This window comes from Apis cerana, linkage group LG2 (assembly GCF_029169275.1).
Source record: "Apis cerana isolate GH-2021 linkage group LG2, AcerK_1.0, whole genome shotgun sequence".
NCBI classification, from domain to species: Eukaryota; Metazoa; Arthropoda; class Insecta; order Hymenoptera; family Apidae; genus Apis; species Apis cerana.
The window spans coordinates 6471639-6497273 of NC_083853.1; the positions used below are offsets into that span (position 1 = coordinate 6471639).

General features: G+C 34.3%; 1 protein-coding gene across 1 annotated transcript in view; it reads left to right on the plus strand.

Annotated features, from left to right (window-relative positions):
* Nucleotides 1–25635, plus strand: part of LOC107996907 (DNA-binding protein D-ETS-4) — a 68008-nt gene that overhangs the window by 7202 nt on the left and 35171 nt on the right. The gene's annotated exons all lie outside the window — the stretch shown is intronic.

Sequence of the window (25635 nt, forward strand, 5' to 3'; positions counted from 1 at the left end):
CGCTGGTGAAACCTTTAGGCACGTTTGTTGTTATATAACTATGGACTCGGGAGATTGTAATTACGATCGTGATTGAGGAGTACCGTTGTCGAGAAAATCGCGGTGTTTATTAATAGAGGTGTCTCTTGGGCCGGTATTGATAAACGATATAACAAGAGTCCTTGAACGAGTTGCACGAGTAGCTGAGCGTGACCGAATTCGAGAGGCGATTCGAAAGATTTCGATCGTGAGTGGACGAGAGGGTACGGAGGGAAAGTGATAGGCACGGGTTACGAAATGCTCGATCCATCGAGTCATCTAAATCGGTAACTAACGGGTCGGTTGATCCTCGAAAAAGTAATATCGACGATCGATAAGATTGAAAAATTTTGGAAACACGTTTACCAAAATCGAAATTCTTATGATTTCTCGAATCTCTACGATTCTAAATCTAATATCTTTCGATCAACGGTAATGCTTTCCTTCGATCCACAATAATAATCGAATATTAATTTGAGGAAACTGGATTAAGTTAAGAGAGTTAAAACTAGAATATATGTATATTGGGAAAATTTTAGAATAATTTGAAATAATTTAGATTTGAGATCGAGAAGGATAAAGATATTTTTATATCGCAAATGGTAACTCGGAGATTCGTTTCATTCGTTTCTGGTAACTGAGAAAGAGGCGACCTTCTCGACTTTCCTGGAACCGCATCCAGTTCTCTGTCCCCTTTCGCCCTTTCGCCTGTTCTTCACCCCTCTGTCCTTTGCGCCGCTTCGAAGCGGATCCGAAGAATTCGCCGGTATTATTCCAAGCGAAAAAATGTTTAAGTGCACCGCGTTACTCAGGTGTCTACCCCCTTTTGTTCTCCGCGTAGCCAACTTTTCAATTCGGGTTCCACGCATACGGCACAATACAGCGATCATTGCAACAACAGCACGAACAATGCCGATTTACATACACGTGAGATTTGTCGATTTTTCGTCGTCCATCCAATATATACGATTCGTCGATGTGTATCGATATATTTTTACACTGGTATATTGATACAGTGTTGGATAAAATTGGAAAAAAAGGGATTTTATTGGGACGTGAATAATAAAATTATGTTCGAGAGTTAATTATTTCGAGAGTTATTCTTCGTGAATTAAAAATTTCTAAGAAACGCGTATATAATTTAGCGTATAAGTTTAATAATTCGAAAGTAATTTGAAAAGAGTTTGAAGAAATTATGATTTCGTTTCTTTCTATATTTTTTTTCTTATGAATTGTTGCGATAGTTTTTTTGGGGGGAAAGGGACTTTTTATTATATAATATTAACAGATTTATATTTTAGTTTACTAAGTAATTGAGTACTTTTTGCAAATTCGTTGATCATCGAATTAATAGTAAAAAAAAACAGAAAATCGTATCGATTTACATTTAGTATTAATAAATGCAATCGAATGCTGCCCGAGTTTGTGGTATTAACCACACCGAAGATCAATGGCACCTCTAGACTCGGATAGAAAGGTCATTTGAGTTTGAACAAGGTCTGAAAAGTGGTCAAGTGAGATTTAGTGCTGCCATACTTTTTAAACTTTTATTATCAAAAGTCAGCGGTATTTAATTAGAAAATATCTTTTATTTATTTATCAATTATCTCTCTCATTTTTAAGTAATTATTTATAACTTTTAAATTATTCGTAATTTTGCCCTCACTTTTTGAAATTAAATATCATAAAATTTTGTTTTCACTAAATATTTTTATTCGATCCGATTATATCTTCAGAAATCTGAATATTATACTTCCATTTTTGGACCAATATCTGCCCAGCTCGAGCGAGGTGAACGTTTTACGCTGCTAGGTTATCATATAACTCGTACAAAACTCGTTAAAAATAAAATTTTTATTACACGAAAAAGTATCATTAATGCAATGTTTGTAGAGGGAAGGAAATTCGATATTATCTCAACATAAATTTTAAATTTCAATTAAAGAAATCTGTCGAACTTTCTTCGTTATCTCTTAGCATGATACTTACCAAACAACAATTCAAAGTGTTTTAAAAGAATTAAACGCGATATTACCATTTTTCTGTTATCATCATATATGAAACATTCGAAAATTATTCAATTTTTATTTTTTTCATCGCGTAATTGATAATTTAACCAATTATCCGACAGTGATGGGCAAAATTTAATAGTTGAACAATTACGAATAGTTACGAAAAGTTACTTCGATAAATTACTTCGATAATTATTATTCTTCATAATAATAATTAAAATAATAATAATAATCACAAATAATTGTTAGTGTCAAACGATCAAGATTTACATAAGAAACAAAAAATCAACTATAATAGCTAGGAACTAGAAATTTTTATTCAAACATTTTAATAATCTTTTTAATGCCCAATTCTGTTATCCAAAGAACAGCTTGTTCTAACAAATTTACCCCCCTCGATTAATTCGTATAACTCTACAATAGTTGCGTTAATATTTTCGAATATTTTCGTCTTTCGTTTTCGTCTTTCAGTTCGTATCCACATACTTTTTCAAACACTCGTGCCAACTTCCACGCGAGTCTCTCACAAAAATCGAGCCGATTAACCCGTTTCCATCTGTCCACCGACCAATATCAATGGACAATTATCCGTAAATACCAATAGAAAGGCCGTTTCGCGGCTAGGATTGTTAAGTGTCCGCGGTAAGGCCTTGCACAACCGTTACGATCGAGCGGTACGTGTAGCAAAAGTGACGCCGGCTCGCGTGTCGCGATCTACAACGATCTAGCAGCGATCTCGAGCCCGAAATCGGGGGCATTAATCAGCGTTCGGTGCGTGCACGTGGGTGGTCAGCATTGACGCAAATCGTGGTAATGATCGATACACACACGCGTGCGCGCGTGCACAGGAACTTTTTACGCGGCGGATCGGAGATAAATCGAGCGAGGTCGAGGCTAGATTTTCGAAAGGCGAGTTTTCAAAGGTCGATCGCCCCTTGATATTTCTTTGAGTTCGCTGCGTTGAGAAAGTGATCGAATTGAAAGGAAGGGGGGAGGGGGGAAGAAAAGAAAAAGAAAAGGAAAAGAGAGCAGGGAATTGTTTATTAAGAGGAAGAATGTATTTGAGAATTGTTCTCTTTCGAGAGAAAGAGAGAATATTTTTTTTTTAAGTGGATACTTCTTTTGATGACATGTTCAATAATGTTCAATAGAGAAGAGAGTGATTCGAGAGAGTTTTATTCTCGAATGTATTCAAATGGTTTAAGAAATTTAAAAGTTCTCGAATTTGATCTTTTTTGAAAATAAAATTAATATTGATATTAAATATTAATCGGAAAGAGAGGAAAAGACAAAGGGAGGAAAATTTACATTTTAAATTTGATTGATGATTAGATAAAAATAAAGTTTCACTCGTTTAGATTAGATTTTTAATATTGATATTCTTTTTTTTTCAAGGTAGTTGAAAAATTGTCAAAGTTATGTTACATTCTGTTCGTATATCAGTTTTTGAGCTTGGATACTCGATTGAATATTTTTCGAATAATAAACTGACACAGACATGAGCAAAATGCATTATAATTGAAATAATATTCGTGTTACGTTCTTAACGAATATTCGAGATATTCGTGTATCTTTCCTCTTTTTTATATTCGGCCGAGAAATTGATTTTTAATAGGGAACTTGTCAAGTTGAAAATACTCGTCGAGAAAGGATTAACCAGAATCCCCTTCAATTTTAATTTCTTGAATAAATATTCAAGCTTACAATGACTATAATACTTGCTATAATTACACATAATTACAATGATTGAAATTCCATTATTCAAAATTTCAATTTATCTTATATCTGTTTATTTTCTTATTCTCAGCACGTATACGTCGTTATTATATTTTAACATTAAAGATTGTTAAAAAAAAAAAGATCAACATCTTCGACGATGTACGAACATACCACATATCTCTGTAATTTCACATATGATATTTATATCACATCTCTGTACGACAAACCGCAAAGTGTCAATACGACACTTGTTCGCAAAACGAAATGTAAGAGATTGCCTTTCGAGGGTGTCCTTCGCCGTGGAATTAATGCTGGTGCAACGCCTTCGAGGAATCAATTACTCTACACCGCTGTAGCTATCCTGAATTTCTTGTGAATTTCTTCTTACACTGTTATTTATTAAAATATTATTACGTTTTAATCAGGACAAACGAAAAATAGAATTAAACAAATAATAGTATGAAAAAGTAATCCAACAATTACAAAGATAATAGATCCTCGATAATTATTCCAGAGAATAGAAGAAATTATACTTCAAAATTCGAATTCTAGATCTTCGATACTCGCTCTGTCCCAAAAAAGTAGAAATTCCAATAAAAAATTTCATCTCAAAGAAAACTATAACAATCGCACACGTTTTCCTCTAAGAACTTTTATTTTTTATCGACAAAGGAAAGGACATTGGTGAGAATGATCCACAAGAGCCGTAAGGTTAACTGATCGAGATACATTCTCGATGTGATCCCAGAGGGAGTGGATGTTAGTGGATCGTTGCCTCGTTTTTCTCGCGATCTCCTCCCCCATCCTCTCCTTCCCCTCTACCCAGGGTCGCAAAACGAGTCCCTTTACGCGTTGTGTCGTACGTGAACGTCCATCCGTCTGTCCGTCGGGTCTATCGTTCCAGCCTCGGTAACGCGAAATTTACAGCGGCCATTACCGGGCTGATATTCTTTGTCTTGTCGCTCAACCACGTCCGTTCCTCTCCCCCGTGGCCGGCTCCGCGCCGCCTTTAAAATATACTTTGTTGCGAGCAACCGCGCCAACGACGCGCCTCTTATACCTCCTGGGGATTCCCTTCCTGCAAAACGATTTGCTCGGCTCGTGCGACCGCCCTTAATACGCGAGAATGGATCCCCGTTTGACTTCATTTCGTTCGATGGCCGCGGTTTGCCGCGGTTAACGATAAATCTAACTTGGTTCCGAGAAGCGAAACGTGGAACGTCTGGCGTTCGAGTGGGCATTTTTCGTTGATCCTTACTACTGGGAATCCGGCGGAGAACGGATAATTTAGGGATTAGATCGATACTTGCTCAGAGAGTTTGATACCATACAGGAATAAAAAGATTCGTTTTCAGTTTTAGTATAAGTTTCAAATAATGTTACTTTGTGTGATTTTTCAAAGTAATATCGAATAATATATAAAACTATATATCGGCTGTGGTAATCATTCGGTATTATAATTATTTTTATTAATTATTCAATCTCATTGAAGAATAACTTTATTCTTGATAGTTCAAGTTTTGTTCTCAATCTCTGTTCTCCAAAATCTTGATTTTAATTTCTATCTTATTTTCAGAGGAACCCGGTAATCTCTTAAATTATTAAGTGGATCTAAATTTAATTTAACAGAATATTGCGCAATATCATCCAAATGAGCGTATCGTCAATAACCATATCGTCTAACAAAAATATAAATATAGATCGCACGAAAGTTTTGTCATAGATCATCGTATGGATTGAAAATACATTTTTCAAATAAAATTCATTCACGGTAAATTTCACGCGTGACACGCGGTTTGGTTAAACGGTGGCTTTTTTTTCCGTTTAGAAATTGCAGAAATAAAACGATAATACACCGGTCGTCATCTAATGCCGCGCGTGATCATTTACGAAACGTCGTCTGTACTTATTACACACTCAAGGTTTCGTTGTTTCGATCTGGCGCCCGTCTCTTACTTTCACCTCGTTTGTTACACGTACACCATTTCATCTCGCGCGATTACACGCCGATCCTTGCCGACAATCGACCCGGGCAAAACCGTTTCGCGTACGCGTGGATGCATCTCGTAAACGGATTTCATCCGTTGATTCGATGTTAACAAATCCATTCCTCGAAGCTGCTCTTATCCCTTTCACGTGATCCTTGTATGTGGCAGAATTAATGGGTCGCGCGCGTTTAGATTTCATTTTGTAAAATACGCCTCGCTGCCTACGTTATTTAGTAACGTGTGAGGAAACTGTTTTCTTCGTGACGAGGGGCAATTAGTGTACAGAGTGAGCCACGAAATTGAGATTATATTATAGGTCATCCCATGAGTAACGTTGCCTTAAAAGTTTAGTCGTAGAGAATTATTTATTATAGGACTTTCTAAAACGGAAATTAAATCATCACGGTTACACGGTTTATAACAGTATTAAATAGGCAATTTCTTTTCGACAATGCCTGAGCATGGATGCATTAAAAATTGAACGATGCAATTGATGTTAATATATTTATGAAATTGAAGGTATCATATTTTATTTTGTTGTAAAAAATTTTTGAATGGCAAGCGAAATAAATATTGACGTTAAATATTTTTTACGCAGAAATTTTATATTGATGATCTTGTACAAGAGTAGAAATTGTATCTTGATTATTGTGTTCGTGTTTTTTGTTGAAAAAAGATTCTTGTAATGGTCGTGTATACGTATAATTTCAAATATTGATAATGATCAATTTCTTGATGGGGAAAACTGTACTTCGCATGTAACCGGATAATTTTTTTTCTTTTTCTAGAAATAATTTCATATTACTTTCTAAATAATTGCATGAACCAGCTGTTTACTGTAACACTATCTTGAATATAGGTTTTTAAATATTTTACGTAATACTTATACCATAACTTATAGATACACGTCCTGGTAATTTTTCAAAAGGAAATAATTTATAAAAACGTAATTATCTCACGTTTATACAATTATAACGATTCAAATTAACCGCAGTTTATATTAACATAATTAAAATTTCATGAATCCATCTTAATTACTGTTATTTGGTGTGACTGTCCTACTAACAATTATTCGATTCGTTGAACAAACAACTCTCCCATGATTGCCCCCTCTCTCAACGTCTTAATCATAATTAATTAATGTGGAAAAAAAAATTAGATCTTAACACTCTCTGAAAAAACATTTACGATGCATCGCGCTATATTGCTTATTTCTTTCGAAAACATAAAACACTCATCAATCTGTGATTTTCATTTACTCGTTAAATAACTACGCAATACAATTCGATCGACCATTCTCAATATTACCTTCAACAATTAAACTCCATTCGAAACATCTGTTCAAAAATATACGGAATCGCAATCCATTAATAATATTTGGAAAAACAATTAATCGATCGAACGAGTAGTTTTATCGTGCAATGTGTACCGTGTATACACTTTTGCGCGGCCTGTATCATCTTTAGAAAGCCTTTATATAGCCGCACACGTAAACAGCCAATGCACACGCATGCGCGAACAGATCGGTGAGTAATACTTACCGGTTAATGTTCTGTGACGTTCGAACGTAAGACGAACGTCCAAGTGCGACCGGATTCCGCGATACCAGCGACCGTTTCACGCACATCCGGATGAGGAAGATAGAGAATAGGCAAAAGTGCACGCGCGCCAACGGGAGGAACAATAAGCAGCCGTTGCACCGAGTTGCACCGCGTTGCACCGCGGTGCATTCCAATTACCCAAGCAGCTACCAACCGTCTGCCCTAACGTTATCCGTAACTACTTGCGCGTCGTGCAAACGTAATTAAGGATCGTTGTCGCGGGACCGTTCGCCATTCGTCCATTCATGCTTTTCCGCATTTACATTTCGAAGGCGAACCCTTTCTTTCCCCCTTCTTCTTCTTTGGTAGTTTTTCCTCTATTTCTCGTTTCTTTTCTTTCCTCCCTTCTTGCTTCCTTCTTTTCTTTCCTTCTTCTATTTTTCCTCGTTTTGTTTTCATCGTCTTTTTTCATCGTCTTGCCACTCATCCGAGACGAAGGTCCGAGACGTTGAACGGAATAGTAATGGTCGGTATTATTAGTTGAATGCCGGTACGTAATCAACGAGCAGCATTTAGTTTGAAATTAGCGTACGTGAGCGGAAAGGGCAAAGTTTTTCTCTCTCTCTCTCTCTCTCTCTCTCTCTGTTGTCTCTCCCTTGTTCCGTTGGTAGGTGGACTATGACGATTGCATGAAAGTTGACTTTCTAAATTCTGGGAGGAAAAAGGTTGGTTTTTTCTAGATGGGAAAGATTAGAAGAAAAGGGGGTCTCGCGAGGAAAGTGGAAAAAGTATTTTGAATTTGATTTTGAAAATTAATTTCTTTTTCTTTTTGTAAAAAATTGTTCACGTAATTGGTTCACGTAATAAATAATTTAGTTTCTTTTTTTTATTTTTTTTCTTCATTAAATTTTTTCTTTTTTTTCAATTCCTATCGATGTAGATGATAATATATTTTTTTTTTTAATTGGTCGTTATTACGAACGTTGATCAGGGAAATAGTTATTGTTCTATTTGTTTTCTTCGTTATATCAACGCTAATATGGAATTTGTACTGTTATACCATTTTCATAGTTACCACGGTCTGTCGTGGTTTTACCAGTTTATTACGACGCACTGCTTTCATTAAAACGGTTTTCCTTGCGCGAGTACCGTTTCCATGAAAGAAAGTTTCCGTTCAATAGGATCTTCGTACCATGATGGAATCTCTCGCTCATTGATGAATACCATAACACCATAATTTCGTTCCACAAAACAAAGTGTTTTCGATATTCCGTTAATATTAAATAATAATAATTGTAGATATATTATTCTATTCTACATAGTTGAAATATTTATTTCACTTATACGTGTTAGATTCTTTGTGAAAACCCCCAAAAAAATAATAATTGTTTACCAACATAATTATGAAAAGAAATGTAAAACTACTTATTTAGAGAAATGAAATAAATCGTAAAAAAAAAAAAAAAAAAATAAAGATACTAAAAATTGAAAAAATACTAAATTTTAATACAAGTATAAAATAGTAATAAATAATTCACTATATCCAAAGGTTAACGTCTCAAGCAAACTCTATTAAAGAAAAGATATATACAATGTCATGCATATGCAGCATATAAAAAATTTTTACACAATTACACAATTTTACGATACTTATGCTCAGACTTTACAAATTCTTGTAAGAATTGTTATTTAATTATGTTTATTTATTATTTATAGTATCTATTAAACAACATTTTGCTCATGTCGTAAAAATGATATTTTAATTATATTTACCTATTAAAGGCTGTTAATAATAACCATAGTCATTCAGCCTTTATTTCTCTATGTAAAATTGTGTAGAAATACGTACTCGCGTGCGTGTATCGGCTATAAATTCTATTTTCGTATAAAATATGATGGAAAGGCAAAGAATAATCGATGAAAAATTCGTTAATCTTCGTGGAAACTCGTAACCTTCGATTTTTTACGATCGTCGCGAATCTTATGACCGTGTTTCGTCTTCGATGGTTTCGTAATGACAAAAGTCTCTGTCGTTGAGATTTTCTTTTCTCTTGCTAATCACTTCAGCTTTCGTATATACGTATATAGCCAAGGACATTAATAAGAATTATGGTAAACATGTGTTAATTTTCCATCAATGTTTTCAACGATTACATTTTATTTTTTTTTCAATTTTATTTTTTTGATATCTTTCAATTATAAAGATTCAACTTTAGAATTAAGTTAATTAATTAATTGTTTATCCACGTTAAAGTGCAAATATTTCATTATTGGAAATTTTATTCCAGATGACGTAACGAATAATATAAACAAATTTCATATAGAAATATGCTATTATGAAGAATCTGTCAAATATATTATTCATTCAAATAATAATATTTAGGATAAAATTATAGAGTGGATATAAAAAAAGAAGAATTCATCAAGAATAATTGTTTCGAATGAAAGTTTATTTCGCGATAACACTCAATTCTGACTTGTATGAGTTCTATAAATAAGAGAAAAAAATAAAAAAATAAACGAAATTATTCTTTCAGAATAATAATTCTTCTTTATTTCGATTCGACATGAAGTATGATTTAATATCTATACGATTATCAATCATACCGGTGTCGTTCAACTCAACGGTACTTTCTTGAAATTGAAAAGAAAATTATTCAAATCGTTTTATAAATCGTTTCGATAGAGTTATTTTCTGAAAATAATTAATCGTTATTTCGTACCATTATTAGGTTTCTATTAACTGGATTCTATCGGGCGTCAAATCTCGATTCACAAGCAAAATTGTTTGTTAATTTTCGTGATAGTGCAACTAACGCAACGAGGATGTTCACGCTTGTGCGAATGAAACGCTTGCGGTAATTGGCTTTCCCCTCGTTCTACTTTTATAGAACCGCGAATGCATGCGTTTTCGAGTTAGACATGAAACTGCGAACATCAAAATCTTGTTAATCACGTAACGCATGGCGAGGATATCGATATCAATTGATTTTTCAAACTTTAAAAAATCTTATTTTCTTACAATTAGTATCATATCATAAAAATTACGTCGTGTTGCAGTTAAAACAACTTTTATGGTCGCTCGTCACGATGTCTCGTTATTATTTTTATTAATTAAAAAAAAAAAATCTTCTCTTATTACAGAAGATTGTAATCATTTTCTTTTTTGACATCAATTATTTGTATTTTCTGTAATACGATATTATTGTGTAAATAATTATGATTGATGATATATACATATAGCTATTAGCGTAACTTATACATGCAATTAAAAACAAAATAAAAAATATTCATAAATGATGTCGAGTGAAAGATAATAGAAATTCAAATCGAATTATTCATTTTACAAATTCATATTCATTATGCTATCGACGTGACATCCTGCCTATAATTGTTACAAATTTGTAATTCAAACGTGATAAAACCACTCAGAACACATATCAGAAAGCACTAGATAAACACTATCAAAAAAAAAAAAAAAGAACATATACATAAAATTATATATCTACAATCAATATAAATTATTTCCAAGATTAAATATTTTCTCAAAGAAAAGTTCAATTACATGCACAAGTGAAGTCATTGAATCATACTTTAAGAATTTCACAAATTTCATGAATTTCCTGTTCGAAGGAAGAACTGATCATCGTGCGATAATTGCGCAAATGCACGCGTATAAATATCGATTCTGTCCATATATGCAGTTATATCTGCGCATTATTTCAACGTGAAACACGATAAACATGATAAAATATATTAAGCGGTAGTTGATCGTGAAGATTTAACGTTCGTGTTAATTAGTTTCTTTTATCCGTCCACTTGAATTTCCTACGCGTAAGTGGCTGGGCTCACGCAGTCGACGCGCACATTAACGCGCGCGCGCACACATAGGTGCCTCCGGTACGTAGACAGTCGTGCAGCAACCGAGTTTCTTCGGTACGTGGCTTTACCGTTAGGCCGCTTGATACTCTTGTCCGCGAGTCGCCTACATACGGGCCGGCCTCTGCGTGTACGTTTAATGGACGGTTTTTCAAAGCTTTTTCATCGCTCTTTTCGTTTTTCGTATCCTCACGCACCGACTATTCACCGATTGCGGTACAATTCGAACGTGCGCGCCAAACGCGTTTCCTCGTTTTCAAACGATCGAAATCGCGAACGCTTTTGGATTAGATAGAAAGTCTTCCCGTTGATGATTTCTCCGAGTCCTAGAATCGGCCTTTATTACGCCGCCGCTGTGTTTCGCAGTCTCGTTCTTCTCTTCTCTTGATTCTTTTATGTAAGGAATATTTTCATGATATGTCACACATATGTTCATACATGAACAGGTATAAATATATGTGTGTATAATATAAATTATAGATAGAGATCTTAACTGTATAATATATTTTTATATTTATATATCTACTTTTACGTCGTTCGATATATTATACTATTTTATGAGATATATAACTCGTTTTGTATCATTCCAAAAATATAAATTCTTTCGCTTATTATGGATCGCCAATGAAAAACAAATGAGAAGAAACATTGAATTTCGATTATCGAATCTTGTAGCAATGATCTCTTTATTAATATCTTAATAATTTTCTCCTTTCTATAAATATCTTTACAAATCTGTTCATTAATTAATTCAAAATACCATCTAGTCGATACATTCGAGAAATAAATATCCTTTCTTCTTTCATTTGGAAAGATGTTGTTTTGAAAAAATAGTTTAACAAACTATATATGAATAATTAGATTTAAAAACGTACTCGAAATAAGCGTACTTCTTCATAAGTTATTTTGCTGCGCGAGCCATTAAAGGGTCATGCGATTTCATTAGTAGTGTTCCAAGCATAGTTCGGCCCTCTCCTTCTTAATGAATACAAATGGCTTCAATTTAATCGCAAATTTAATCGGCCAACTCGGAATACCAGATAAGCCCCTAATACTTTCGTTAACAGTGGAATTCCGAGTAGAACAAAATCCCCCGGATACATTGTACGAACAGAGAAAGAAATAACGGTAGGGGGAGGCAAAAGACGTTGCACAGAGGAAGAACACGAGTTTCATTTGAATAGAATAGGTCGATAGTGATTTACGATACCCGAGGCTCGTCCGCTCGTGACTGTTTTCCACTTCTTCTTTATCTTTTTTTCTTCGTTGTCCACCACCTCTCGCCGCGACCTCTGTTTTTAATGACATTACAAAATTCTGTGTGCTCCTCCAACTTCGTTCTCTCGTATCGGGCTCGGATACATGGATCATATCGTTCGAGATGATGCTCGATTTTAGATACGAATGAGTTTATTTGGAGCTGCGATATTTTTAAGGAATATGTTGATGAATATGAAAATAAAATATCCTTTTTTTCTTAAAAGTATACAATTTCATGCAATTTTTGTGAATATTTAATTTTAGCAAAGCAATGAAAATGGATGTCCTGTTTTGACGTATTCAATGAGTCCATTTAAATTTTAATGCCCTCCATGATAAATTTTTCTCTTTAGAAATCTTCATAAATCTATTAATCTTGATACTCTTATTCGAAAATGCATTACAATTTTTAAACGATCCCTCCATATTTCAACTTTCTCAAACAGTGAACATCATCCTCGACCAGTCCAACTCTTATAACGCTTAATAATCCCGATCCATTTGCACATTCTCTTAACGCAATCGTTCTCCCACTCAACCTGCGCTATGCAACATACACTCGTACATATATTACGTTCTCCGTAATGATTTAAAAACCCTCGGTTTCTCAGTTTAATTAAATTTCGACATTTCACGTCGTTAAAAAATTTTTTCCGAGAAAAGGCTATTAATCTTTACACAATTATCCCCCCTCTCTCTCCTGCGACATTGCGATTTTCAAAAAATAACAAACTTCTTCATATTTCAACTTTCTCGAACAGGAAAACATCATCATTATCCAATTCCATCGATCAATTTAACCTTAACCACGCATCCTGATCCATTCGCACGTTCTCTGAATTCGATCGCTCTTTCACAAGTTCGATAAAATCCAATAAAATTCGTTTCCTTCGTTTCACAACCATCATTCCATCGAGTTCTCGAATTCTTCCCCTTCTTTCTTTCTTCTCTCTCTCTCTCTCTTTCTTTTTCAATGTTTTCCGCCCGCCAAGATTTAATGCATCCTGAAAGAGTTCACACCTGTTGTAAGCCTAGCGCTGAGTTCTCGCCTCATATTTATCAAAGTTGAGTTAAAACGTTGGCCCGACGCGTAAACGTCAGAGAAAAACAGGAAGAGAGAGAGGAGAGAGAGAGAGAAAGAAAGAGAAAAAAAATCATTGGAGAAGTTATAGTATCGGGTTTTAATTCTACACGTTCGCGTACACGGCGTCTCACGGGGAAAATTTACGACTCGAGCCTCTCCCTCTCACCTTTTCGTTCATGAATGCAAGTTTAGTGAGTTATGATGCCAGCGATAGAGAGCGATGCAGCGTATCATAAGCGAGAAGGGCGCTTCTGAGAATCAAGGCCCGCCATTACCGTGGCGTCAACCAACTGATATCTCAATAAGGATCCGCGATTTCGATCTATCCTAATCGGATGAAATCCTCGTAAAACTTAGATGAAACGTGAGACTCTCGTGACTAGCTGTAAATTTTTAGCTTGATTTTTTCAGTTTCCGACGATTGAAAGGATTTATGGTTCTGGGGGAAGATCTTTCGTTTAGATTGATTTTTTTCTTTCTTTCTTTCTTTCTTTCTTTGGGACTTTCGTAAGACTCGTGGATTTTATTATTAACCATTTGAGATTTCTTCTTGTAATCAGTTTTAATTAATTCGAAATTAATTGTGCGAATATTAAAATTGATTCGTTTAATTTGATGTATAATTTGTTGCCTCGTGTAAATAATTATTTGACTGTATACGTGTTTCTAATTTCTTAAATATTTTACTTATTGTACATAGCTATTAATGGATCTAGGTAGTTCTCGCCAACAATTTCGCGAGAAATTTGGCAACCGTATCTTGGACACCTTTTATTAGAAAGTTTTTAGGAAGAAATTTCGGAAGTATTCTAATAAATATACTCGAATTTGAAATGTTTATTAAAAAAAGGAAAATTTATATCAATCATCTGGATTCATAACGAGCGATAATAACTCATCCAAGCGTAGAATTGAATTATCCGATTATATATAATTATCGAAGGAATAAATCATATTTCAATTTTATCAATTAATTAACCACAAAATCGAGAAATGTTAACATCCATTTACAATTTTCAATAATTCTTCATATATATTATTCCTAACTCGCACGATATTACAATTATAATTCAATTGAATGATTCAAAAAAATAAGAAAGTAATATCCCTTCACGTACAAATATTAATATAAATCATCAAGAATTAAACGTCCATATTGGATGTACAATTAATCAAAATTCCGCGCGATTTTCAAACAAACTCGACTACACCTCTCTCTCTCTCTCCTTCGTAAGGAAGAGGAATTAAAGGGGGAGGGCTGAAAATCTGACTTTTGCACACGGTATACGTATATAGATAGTTATACCCCGCATTGCACATGCAGAAAGAGAGAGTATCCCGTGCATATCCTATATCTGCTCTGGATATACAGAGGCGGGTTCTTAGAACGGGAGGCCATTACCGGTGCCCGGCCACATACTGATATCTCAATACAAACCCTTAGTTTGAATCCATTATAATGCCGGGCTACGCGAGCACAATCGTCGCGTCGTGTACTCGTCCACGTATGCGGCTATACACAGTATTATCCTTCGAGGATGCCATCCATACCACGTTCCAGGAACGCCTGCTGGAACCCTTTCTCTTTCCTAGGCATGAATTCTCTCGCGTTTGTCTTTTCGTTTGTTTCGTTCGTTGCGCGGGTTCGCTTTCGTTGCGTCGACACTCGATTAATTAAACTTTATGGGAAAGGGAAATTTATCGATCCTGCTACTACTAGATATATTGCTGAGATTGTTGTTACGTGCCTTCGAAGTATTTCTGGAGATCTACTTGTTCTACCGTGTGCTAGTGTTTAGAAATTGAATGGGATAGTTAGGTTAGGTTAGATAGTTATTTTAGAATTATAGTAGAATTGAATTTTAGGTTAGAATTATATTGCAATTATTATTTACAAGATATAATATTATTATTTTAGATTAGGTTTAAGATTAGGTTTAAGATTTTTGTAAAATTTATAAATGAACTTTATTTAGTAGAATTTTTGTTTTGAATTATTTAATTATTAATATTTAGTGAATTGCTTAAATATCTATCAAAATATGATGTAGTTATATTAATATATGTTATGCATAGTTTTGTATCTAAGTAAGTTGAAGATCGCAAATATTTTTATATACGTATATTAAAATATTATAGTATTGAACATATACAACATATTGAAAATAGTATTATAAAAATAGAATTGTGCTATATTTCTTTTTAATATATATAAAGTTGGCTTATTAAATTATACGTTATAGTCGTTTTTACCACGATTTATACTTTTAACAAACTCATATTTTTATTTAATTTCTTGCCGTCTTTTAAAAGTTAACATGCATGAGTTACAATTTTTACATCAATGTTTTTCATTCGCACTTTTTCACGAGCTCGTAATTTCACACTGATATTATTCAAATTATACACTACTTAGATAAGGAACGAATATTAATATTCGAAAGGAAAAAGTAAAACGTGTCGCTCACTGGTTAAACCGCATTCACAAGTTTCACTCTGACTTTTGCACTTGTTTTTTTTTTATTCCAACCTCCTATCTATTTATAACGTTGTAACTGTATCAAATTATGAAAACGTTGGATCAATTTCGAAGGATGGGCGGAAAATATCATGTTTCCATGGAATTTTCTATTTTTGCCCCATTCGATTCTTCGGTGAAAAATTTTCGCATTGACCTTTCACGAAACCTTTCTCTCGTTTAACTTGTGCTTTACTACAGGGAATGGAAACCGCAAATATCCAATCCAAAGATATATTATTAGCCTATCATATTTCAGGAACACCTTCCCTGACCTTTATTGTTTCTTCACACCCTTATCGCGTTTATCGTATCATTTATCTTCCTCGCCTTTCCCTGCTACTTTGTAACCAATTCACTTGTGTGAAATGTGAAAAACGAGAACAATTAGGGTTGGTTTCTGATAGGTGGACTAAAAATATCAGATTCCAGACGTGCTTCTAATTTTGCTACATCACGTTGCTGTAACTTATAAAGGATTCCAAGGAAATATGATGCAAGTGATGTAATTTTTGTAATTGAATGAAACTATGGAAATAATTGCGTCCAGACAAATTAAAAACACGTTATTATATTTCAATAGTTTCTAAAGTGGATTTTAGAAAAAAATATACTTTGAATATAATATTTAAGAATATTCTAAGGAATATATTCTAAGCAATAAACCTTATTTATCATAGCCAAAATTATTATTATAACATAATAAAAATACATAGTTAATATATGAGAATTTGAATCGTCTCTCAAACCACTCTCAACTCCTAAATTTTAAACGCTTCAAGAACACGTCCCAACAAATATAAATTAATCGACTCATAATCTATACTCACACAGATAAAAAAGATTTCCTCGATTTTTACAATATTCAACGGGCAGTAACCACCTCTCGATTCTTTCACATATCGTCTTCATAATTCCCCCTCCTTCGATTCGATATCTCGATTTGACCTTTCCACCGCGAATCCAAAGATCAACTCATTCTCAACGTCGCGCGGCCGAGGAACCGAGCCTCCGAGCGAGCGTGAAATTTTTCCAAAGACCCGATCCCGAGGATCCCACCCCAGTGTCGATCGTTGGTAAAAAGAAAAGAAAAGAGAGAGAGAAAAGAAAAGCGTATCGTTCCGTATCTGGCGGAATAAGGCCGCGCCTGTCGCATATTCTCGCGGACAAACGGGGAATAATAGCCGTACGCCCTTACCACGGTGCGGAATTATCGCCGCGGCCCTGGTATCGTAAACATGAGAACGTAATGTCTTTAGCAGCCTCGCAGGAAACATCGATCGGTGCCCTCGATTGCATCGTTGTCGTTCGACAACGATAGTCCAGTCGCGGAGACATTCGCCTCCGCAATGTCGATGCAATCGTCGAGCCTCCTCCCCCCTCCTTGTTCTCTCCTCTAAGTATCCCGTGGCCGTTCGGAACGAGAGCGTTCTTGCAACAGTGTACGCCGCGATTTTACGATAGAAAATACGACGGTGAACGTCCCTATCGCGAGACCGTGTCTGATGCATATATGTATACATATACATGTGTATAGGCGCGTGATTTCGTAAGACGAGTGAAAAAAAAATGATATCAGATGGAAAAATTGCGAAACGAGGGTCGGATTGTAACGTGCAGGAGGTTAGGATTCTCTGGTTGGAGAATCCGCCGGGTGATTTTATAATTTATAAGTTTGTTTTATACTTATGTTGGATGATGTTGAAATTTTATCTGGATAGTTGTAGGGATAGTTTTGTGACAGGATGGTTTATGATTGAGATGTAGTTGTCATTCGGGATCATGATTAGTTTTTCTAGGTAGTTGGACGATATTTTACGTTTAAACGTAGGATTTTATTTTATTATTTTAAGGGAATTTGCGCTCGATAGAATGGATAATTAACATTCGAGGATATTTAGATATAGATAAAGACGTTGCATATATGCAAAATGGTGTTTCTTAAGGTATTTTATAAATGCAAATAAGACGTAAACAGGAATCGTTTGTTTATGTAGGAGAGTCGTATCTCGGTATGGAGATTGTGATAAAATATAGCAGGATGTGTATAATGTTACAATTGTTAATGGATTTTGATTCGAGCAAAATTTTATGTAATTGAGCCTAATTTGCATCAATATTATAAGTAGAAAATAATACGAAGTGATTAGTAGATTCTAGATAATACACAATCGTTATTTTAATTATTGTCTTCCTAAATATGACACACTCTAGGTTTAGAATTATAAAATCAATAAATCATGGTGTAAACAAAAAAATTTATAACAAGTTTTATCAAAATATATATATAAATGCCAATCGATCATGATGCATTTTTTTCAGTTTAAAAGTTAAACTATTATGTAGATTTATTAAAATTATTGCAAAGTTGTTTCTCGTGTCCGAAAAAAGAGACAATTTTTTATATTGATTTATTGCTTTTGATTTTTTAAAATTTATCTGAAATTTTTTATATTTTTAGAATTAATTAAATCGATTCAAAATAATATTTTACGAATTATTACATTGATTTATAATATTTTTCTAAATTTTTTTCCAACTTTCCAATTTTTTAAATCAAACCTTTACATTAGCTTATCAGAATCCGTTATAATTAATCTAGTTTTTAGAATTATAGATCGATATGTCAAATTTTTTTTCAGAAACCTAATTATCACGTGTATTTATTAAAATGATACTGAATCTCTTTCCAGTTTCTAAAAAAAACAAATTATCAAGCCAATCCATTATAATTTTTCAAGCTTGTTCAAGTTTTTAAAAAATAAATTATCATATTAATTATTATCATACGGTTCTATTAAAAAGTAATTCAAATCTTTTTTACCAGTCCATTTAAAATTTATTTAATATATCCTTTCAATTTTTCTGGGAACGAGAATTTATATTAAATATTTATCTATTAAAATTTATTCAAAGCGTTTCAACTTTCCAGAAAGCAAATTGTCAAACAAAACCCACTCCTGCGTTTTGATTTATATTTTCGATATACAATGATCTCCGATCTTCTTCTAAAATAAATTATCGTATCGAATAACGTTATCAGATTTCTTGAAATCCCGAAGAATTTGAAGCAAATTCGAAGATTACAATATATCCAATTATATCCTCGAAAATCATCCAAAGTTAGAAAAACAGTAGCTTCATTTTTTTCTTTTCTCCAATCTTTTCCACCCTCAAAACTTCCTCTCGAACAACAAATTAATACATTCGTTCCGCGATTCCTCCGCTCCGATCTAACCAATTATAACCACGACGACATCCATTCTCCGCCCCGGACAATACCTTCCACAACCAAGACGGATCTCGATCCGAAGGGAACAGTGCCGACCGAGTCTCGTAACGTCATCAATTCATCATCCAGATTTTTCAAGCGAGCCCCACTATATCATCCGCTCGCGCGACGTTCAACGACGACGAAACCTCCTCGTGCAACCTCCTCGCTCAGAGATTGTGCGCGCGTTATATATACATATATTTATAAAGCAGCACGCGATACAGTGAAACGGTACGGGTGCCGCCCACCGGGTGTTTCGCGGGTGTGACGACGGCCGGCCGAACGTGGGACGAACAGGAGAAAACTCTGTGAGAAACTCCTACGCGGCCTCCGTGTCATTTTCTGCGACAACGGTTCCCGGACCCCGTAATCGCGTCATCCCCTTTTTTCCCGCCAATCGAGCTTCGTCGAGCTTTTATCGAGGCGAATATGGAAAATGAAAAAGTCGGGGATATGTAATCCCGTAATTTCGAGGATTCGATGCGTGATAAAATTCGAATCGAATCGAGCGAAGAGGCGTTTCAACATTGTGAAACTTCACAAGATAGTTTTAAATTGTTTACGCGATAGCGTAACTTTTTTACAGGAATTTTCGATATTGTGATATTGGAGGATGAGAAAGAAGGCGTTTACGAAGTTGTAAATTTTATAGATACTTACGGAGCTATATCTTTTTTTTTTCATGTTCCGAGTTTCATTTTCATTTTCATAGTATGAAATCGCTAGCAGAAGCTATAACAGACGCGATACTTTGTGTGCAAATACTTTTTATAACAGCCGTTATGAGATAAATATTTTTACCCCTTAAGAATCTACCATCTTTTATTTAAACTCATCGAAATGAAATCGCGGAAAATCAGAATCGGTATAATTTTCTAAAAAAAAGGAAACGCTATACTCTTCATTCTTCTAAATTTGTAAGAACAGAATAAAGAGAAACGAAGATGAAAGGACGATTTGCAAGTGGAATCCATCGAATTCTGAACTGAACCCCGAAGGTTCAACGTTCACGAGCGTTCAAAGAGGGGAAAAAAACTTTCCCGATACTTTGTTTCACTTGTGTAAGAAAAGGGAAACGCGAATGAAGAGCGAAGGAGAGAAGGACAAGGGGGGCGAAAAGGCGATCGCTCGCATCGAAATGCTCGAGGCGTGGAGCGGGTCGACATGGAAGGCGCGCTCGGATGTTGGCGAAAATAAATTATTGCCGCGTTTTCAATTTTTAACCCGTTCCGCCCGTTCTTTTTTCACGACGTTTGCTCCCTCGACCCGGCCAATCTACGCTCAATCTTCCCGCATTCGCCGATCCTCTCCTCTCGTCCGTATGCGAGCTACGGAGCCACGGTGTTCCGCTGAATTAAACATAAGTCAGCGAGTATAAAATATGCCGCGAACGTTACCGCCAGATATAAAACGCGACTGTTGGGTAGGTGTACGTACATACGTGCCACGTGCACCGGCGGAATGGCCGGGCTACCATTCCACCTTCCTCTCCGAGGAAAACTTTACTTTACCGTACCGAAAACCGATCGATCGATCGATCGATCGATCCGTAAATCGCTCGTAAATCGCAACTTCTACGCCACGAGAGTTGGAGAGAAAACGAGATCTTTCGAGATGGCGTTATGGAATGAAAAGTTAATGGGTTTCTTTTGTTTGTTCGTGATGACGAGATGACGATAATGAAATGGTCTTGGAATTTTTTTCCCTTTAAATTTTTCTACAGTGGAGTACGATGATTCGTATTGTGTATCGAAATTCTTATTCCAGAAAGATTAGATGTGTTGGCGGATGTAAACTTTTTGAGAGATTCTTTTAAAATTGTTGATTTTTTGAATGTTTATAGTTTTGAATAAACAATAATTCGAATTTGTTACTTTATAAATGGTATCATGTTGCCAAGCGTGGATAGTAAATTAAAACTTCATAGAATTAATTTATTCGAAAAAGTCGGATAGCAGTACGATAGTAAAAGTCAATAAAAACAGAAATTCATTTTATTCAGGATGACAAGTTTTTTTTTTTTAATTTTTTTCGTTGTTAAAAGTGACAAGTTGGCTTCAATAAAAGATTGTAAAATACGTGCTAAATTGTGCACGGGGCAATGTAACTATCGAAACACGCTCGTTTGCGATAAAAATATGTAAAATAGTTTGCAGTTTGCATAAATTCTCTCAGTGCGTGTTGCGCGTTTCTTTATCGCTATGATATTAAACCTCGCGGATGGTATAAAATCCTTTCACAAATTAAATTCGTATCTATACAAATATAATCGTATGTATTTGATAATAATAATATATTAACTTCAATTCGTAATAATCACCATGTTTGTTATCATACAAAATAAAATTCCATTATTTAAACGGGAATAAAATTTTTTCCCAGAATTTTAATCGTCCAAAAAATTTTTCAAAACGAATATTATTCAAATAAGATATTCTAAACGTATAATTATACGTTATATACAAAGCTTATTCTTTACACAAAAAATAATAAAGAAAAATAAGTCAATGAGATATATTGGATGAATTTTAATTCGCAGATAAGATGATTCTAGATTTTCATTTCTAGAATCTAATCATCGATTCTAAATTCTAATAAAAAAAAAAAAATCTCAAGTGCAATTGTTTCCAAAGACGAAATTTCTTTCTCGAAATTAAAAAAATCGAAACGATCTTTCAATTATAAAAATAATAAGAAAGAAAGTTAATGCATTTAAAAAAAAAGATCGCATTCCTCTAAACCTACCCCTCTTCTCTCCAAAGAGAGAGAAGAAAGAGAATGAGAGGGATGGAAAAAGGGACGAAATCGGAAGTATCATCAATCAACTCGGTCGAGCAGTGACTGACGATCGTCAGTCGAAACGTACAACCTAATTACGTATGTTCGCTCGACCAGCAGCGGATCATGCTTATGCACGAAGAATACAGGAGTGTATCGTTGTTTCTTATGCAAAATGTTTCGTATTCATTGAACGACAGTATTTCGAGATCGAGGTATACCTGTTTCTTTCATTCCTTGTACCGTTGCTCGCGGTTGTATCCTCAATTAAACGCACGGCTTAATTGCTCGCCTCGTTATTAACCCTTTCGCGGTGTAACAAAAGAAACGTAGTTCTATAAACATTAATATCTTTGTTATATATATCGTTTTATTTCGATTAATCAAATAATGAGAATATACAAGATCAACGAAATGAGTTTCTTGCAGCATGATGATTTAGTATTTAATTTTCTACGAAGATATATTAGTTGTATTTTTTTGAAATTAGACAATAATATTACGAGAATGATTTATATAAGGGAATAATATCTTGTAAAATAATCTTTGAAATACTTTTTTCAGTATGTAGGCTTTAAAAATATAATATAAGTACGATGTATACTTATCTCTCGGTATCGATTTCAAAATTAGATATTTTGTACGAATCTCTCTTAATACAATAATAAACATAAATGCTTAACAAGTATAATTACAGTAAAAAAATCTTAAATGAAGCAAAAATCTCGAGAAATAAATATAATATAAATAAAGAAGGAATCTGTTATATTTATTATTAATCTATTTAAACGGGGATAAGTATAATTACGTTTAAAAAAATATGAAAATCTCTTATATCAGTTGATCATTTCTTCAAACAGGGATTATTATCCTTATAAACTATAATTTATTCCATCCTTGAACGAATTCGAAAGAATCGGAAAATACACGATGCATAAACTATATCAAAAATTCGCATAAAGAAAAAAAAATAAAGCAACCGTTCCACAAAGATCCGAAACACGGTATTTAAAGGTTTAAATTACGCTTTCATATTTTAAATAATTCCCTTATACCGTATTACACGAACAGAACATAATACCTGTAATGGTGCTATTAAAACGAACGATTTACTCGTATTTTCGTCATGATTGTTATTATTATAGCGTACAAGAGTCTTGGACCAAAGATTTTTCGCTCCTTATGGCTGCCAAGTTGCTTTTATCCCCCAGGGTTTGACACTGCTCGCGTGGAATTATAATAAAATTCATAGCACGTGGAATTAACGATACGTGGCGCGTAATTTACATTAATACCCAAAGATGGTTACACCGCATACTTTTTGCTCGCGCGATTTCATCTGATACTGCAACACGTTGTAATTCAGCCGGCTTATTAACCGTTGCGTGACAACCGATTAAAACGTGTTATACCCCGTTTTCGTGTTAGACCAGCTCGAAAAAATATTATACGAGATTTTATTATCTGGAAAATGAGATACAATTTATACCGGAGTGAAATTCGGGCTAGAAAATAATTTTATCTTGTCGAAAGAATATTTGAACGAAACGCGGCAGGTGTATCTTATATATTGTTAAGAATATGTTAGAGAGATAAGTTGTTTTTAATTTAAATATATTTTCATATTCTCGTAATCAATAACATATTTAAAATATGGAAAGAGTATTCCAAACCATTATCAACGCAAGATCAGAAACGTTAACCTAACCTCTCGAGCGTTTCTCATTCTCATTTTTCAATTTTATTTCCAAATCGAAATTTCTTCCTCGATCTCGCAACGATGCATTCCACATATCGGCCGATTCTCTTAACATTTTTAACACGCAACCCAAGCGTAAAATCACGTAATTCGCGCGGCTTATTAAGTAGAATCGTACTCACGCTACTTACCCGCCATGTTGCATGCGCACATGCCCATGCGCATCCACCCAAATCCGTTCGCCTACATTCGACGTCGGCGGAGCGCGAAATTTCGAAGAGAATTCTCTCGTTTCTTCGCGATCTCGTTCTTAATTAATCATATTTCCATAGCGCAGTCCGTGATTCGTCGCGAATTTGACAAATGCATGTATGGCGATCAATAAGCGGCGAGCACAATGCTTGCAAACGAGCACAGTTTAAGAATCGTAAAGCAAATGAATTTCATACGGCTAATAGAATAGAGCGGCCGCGATCCTTTTAATTAAATCCATTTACGAGCCGCGCTAATCGAACTTAGCTCAATGTCGGAGCAACGAGTCGGTCATAATTCATTTGTCAGATTCACGGATGCAATGACGTGTTGGAAGACAGAAAACCGGATCCACATGTGTTTGGTATTACTTGGACAGTGGATGAATAAGGGGAATATTCGTCGTTTGATGAGCGATTATTTATAGATTATTTTTAAATGGATACAATTATTCCCGTATAATGTAAGAAATTTTAAAAGCAAGTTTGGGTTTTCCCCAAATAATAATATTCAAATCGTCGTCCGTGAGATTTAACAATAAGATTCATCTATGTGATAAAATTATAATGTACTTCATTGTGACAACTTTTAAAGTACATTCTTTGGAAAGCTATAATAATTTTGTGAAATAATTCAATTCAAAACTGTATGTATTCTTCCTTTTAACAAAGTTTTTGATAGATAGAAATATCTTGCAACGATTCTTCTTATTTAATCTCCGATATATTTTTTCCAAAAGTAAAAGAAACATAATCAATTTTTGATTTGACATGATCGATCATCAATTTTGAAAATAGATGTAATACTAAGAGTTCATGATTATGGACAAGAATCCTTGTAATTAAACGAGTTAAGGTTCTACTTTTGGACTGTGGACGTATAAGCCTAGTAATTGTCATTTAAGGAACGTCATTCGCCGAATGGACGCACACTGCGTATTTACGAGTATGCATTGACGAACAATTCTCCGAATGTAAGATGACTTGTTAGCTGCGATACCGAATTATTCGGCTTCTCGTGAATCTCATCGGCCTTAATTGGTTCTGCTACGTGTATTTTAGCCTAATTATAGTTCGTGTTAATTATTATTGTTATTACGATTGTACACGAGAGATAAATCTGACGTTGATTGATCTGTAAATGATATATTATGCCTGTTCAAAAATTGTTCGTTTACATTGAATACATTTTATATGGAATTTTGTTTATTATACGCTTCGCGAATGATCTCGTGAGGGATCGGTATAAATTTGTTACGCTACTAACAGGAATAATGAAGGAATAAATAATAATACATATTTGTGAAAATAAAATATAATAAAACTTACGTACAAAATTGATTGATAAACATTCTGAGGAAAAGAGTTTATTATTAACAAAAGAGTTTTTTCTTTTTTATAATAAAATAATCTTTGCGATAATTTTGATAGAATCACTTCTGCAGAGAAAAACTCTTTTTTCTTTAACGTTAAAAAGATGATAAGAATAAATTTATTAAAGTACAGATAAGCGTTTTACCCAACCAGGATATTAGAGAAGAAAAAAATTCAGAATATAATAACACGCGTTTAAAGATACTTTATCCATTGACAAAATATTCGGTTTCTCCGGAA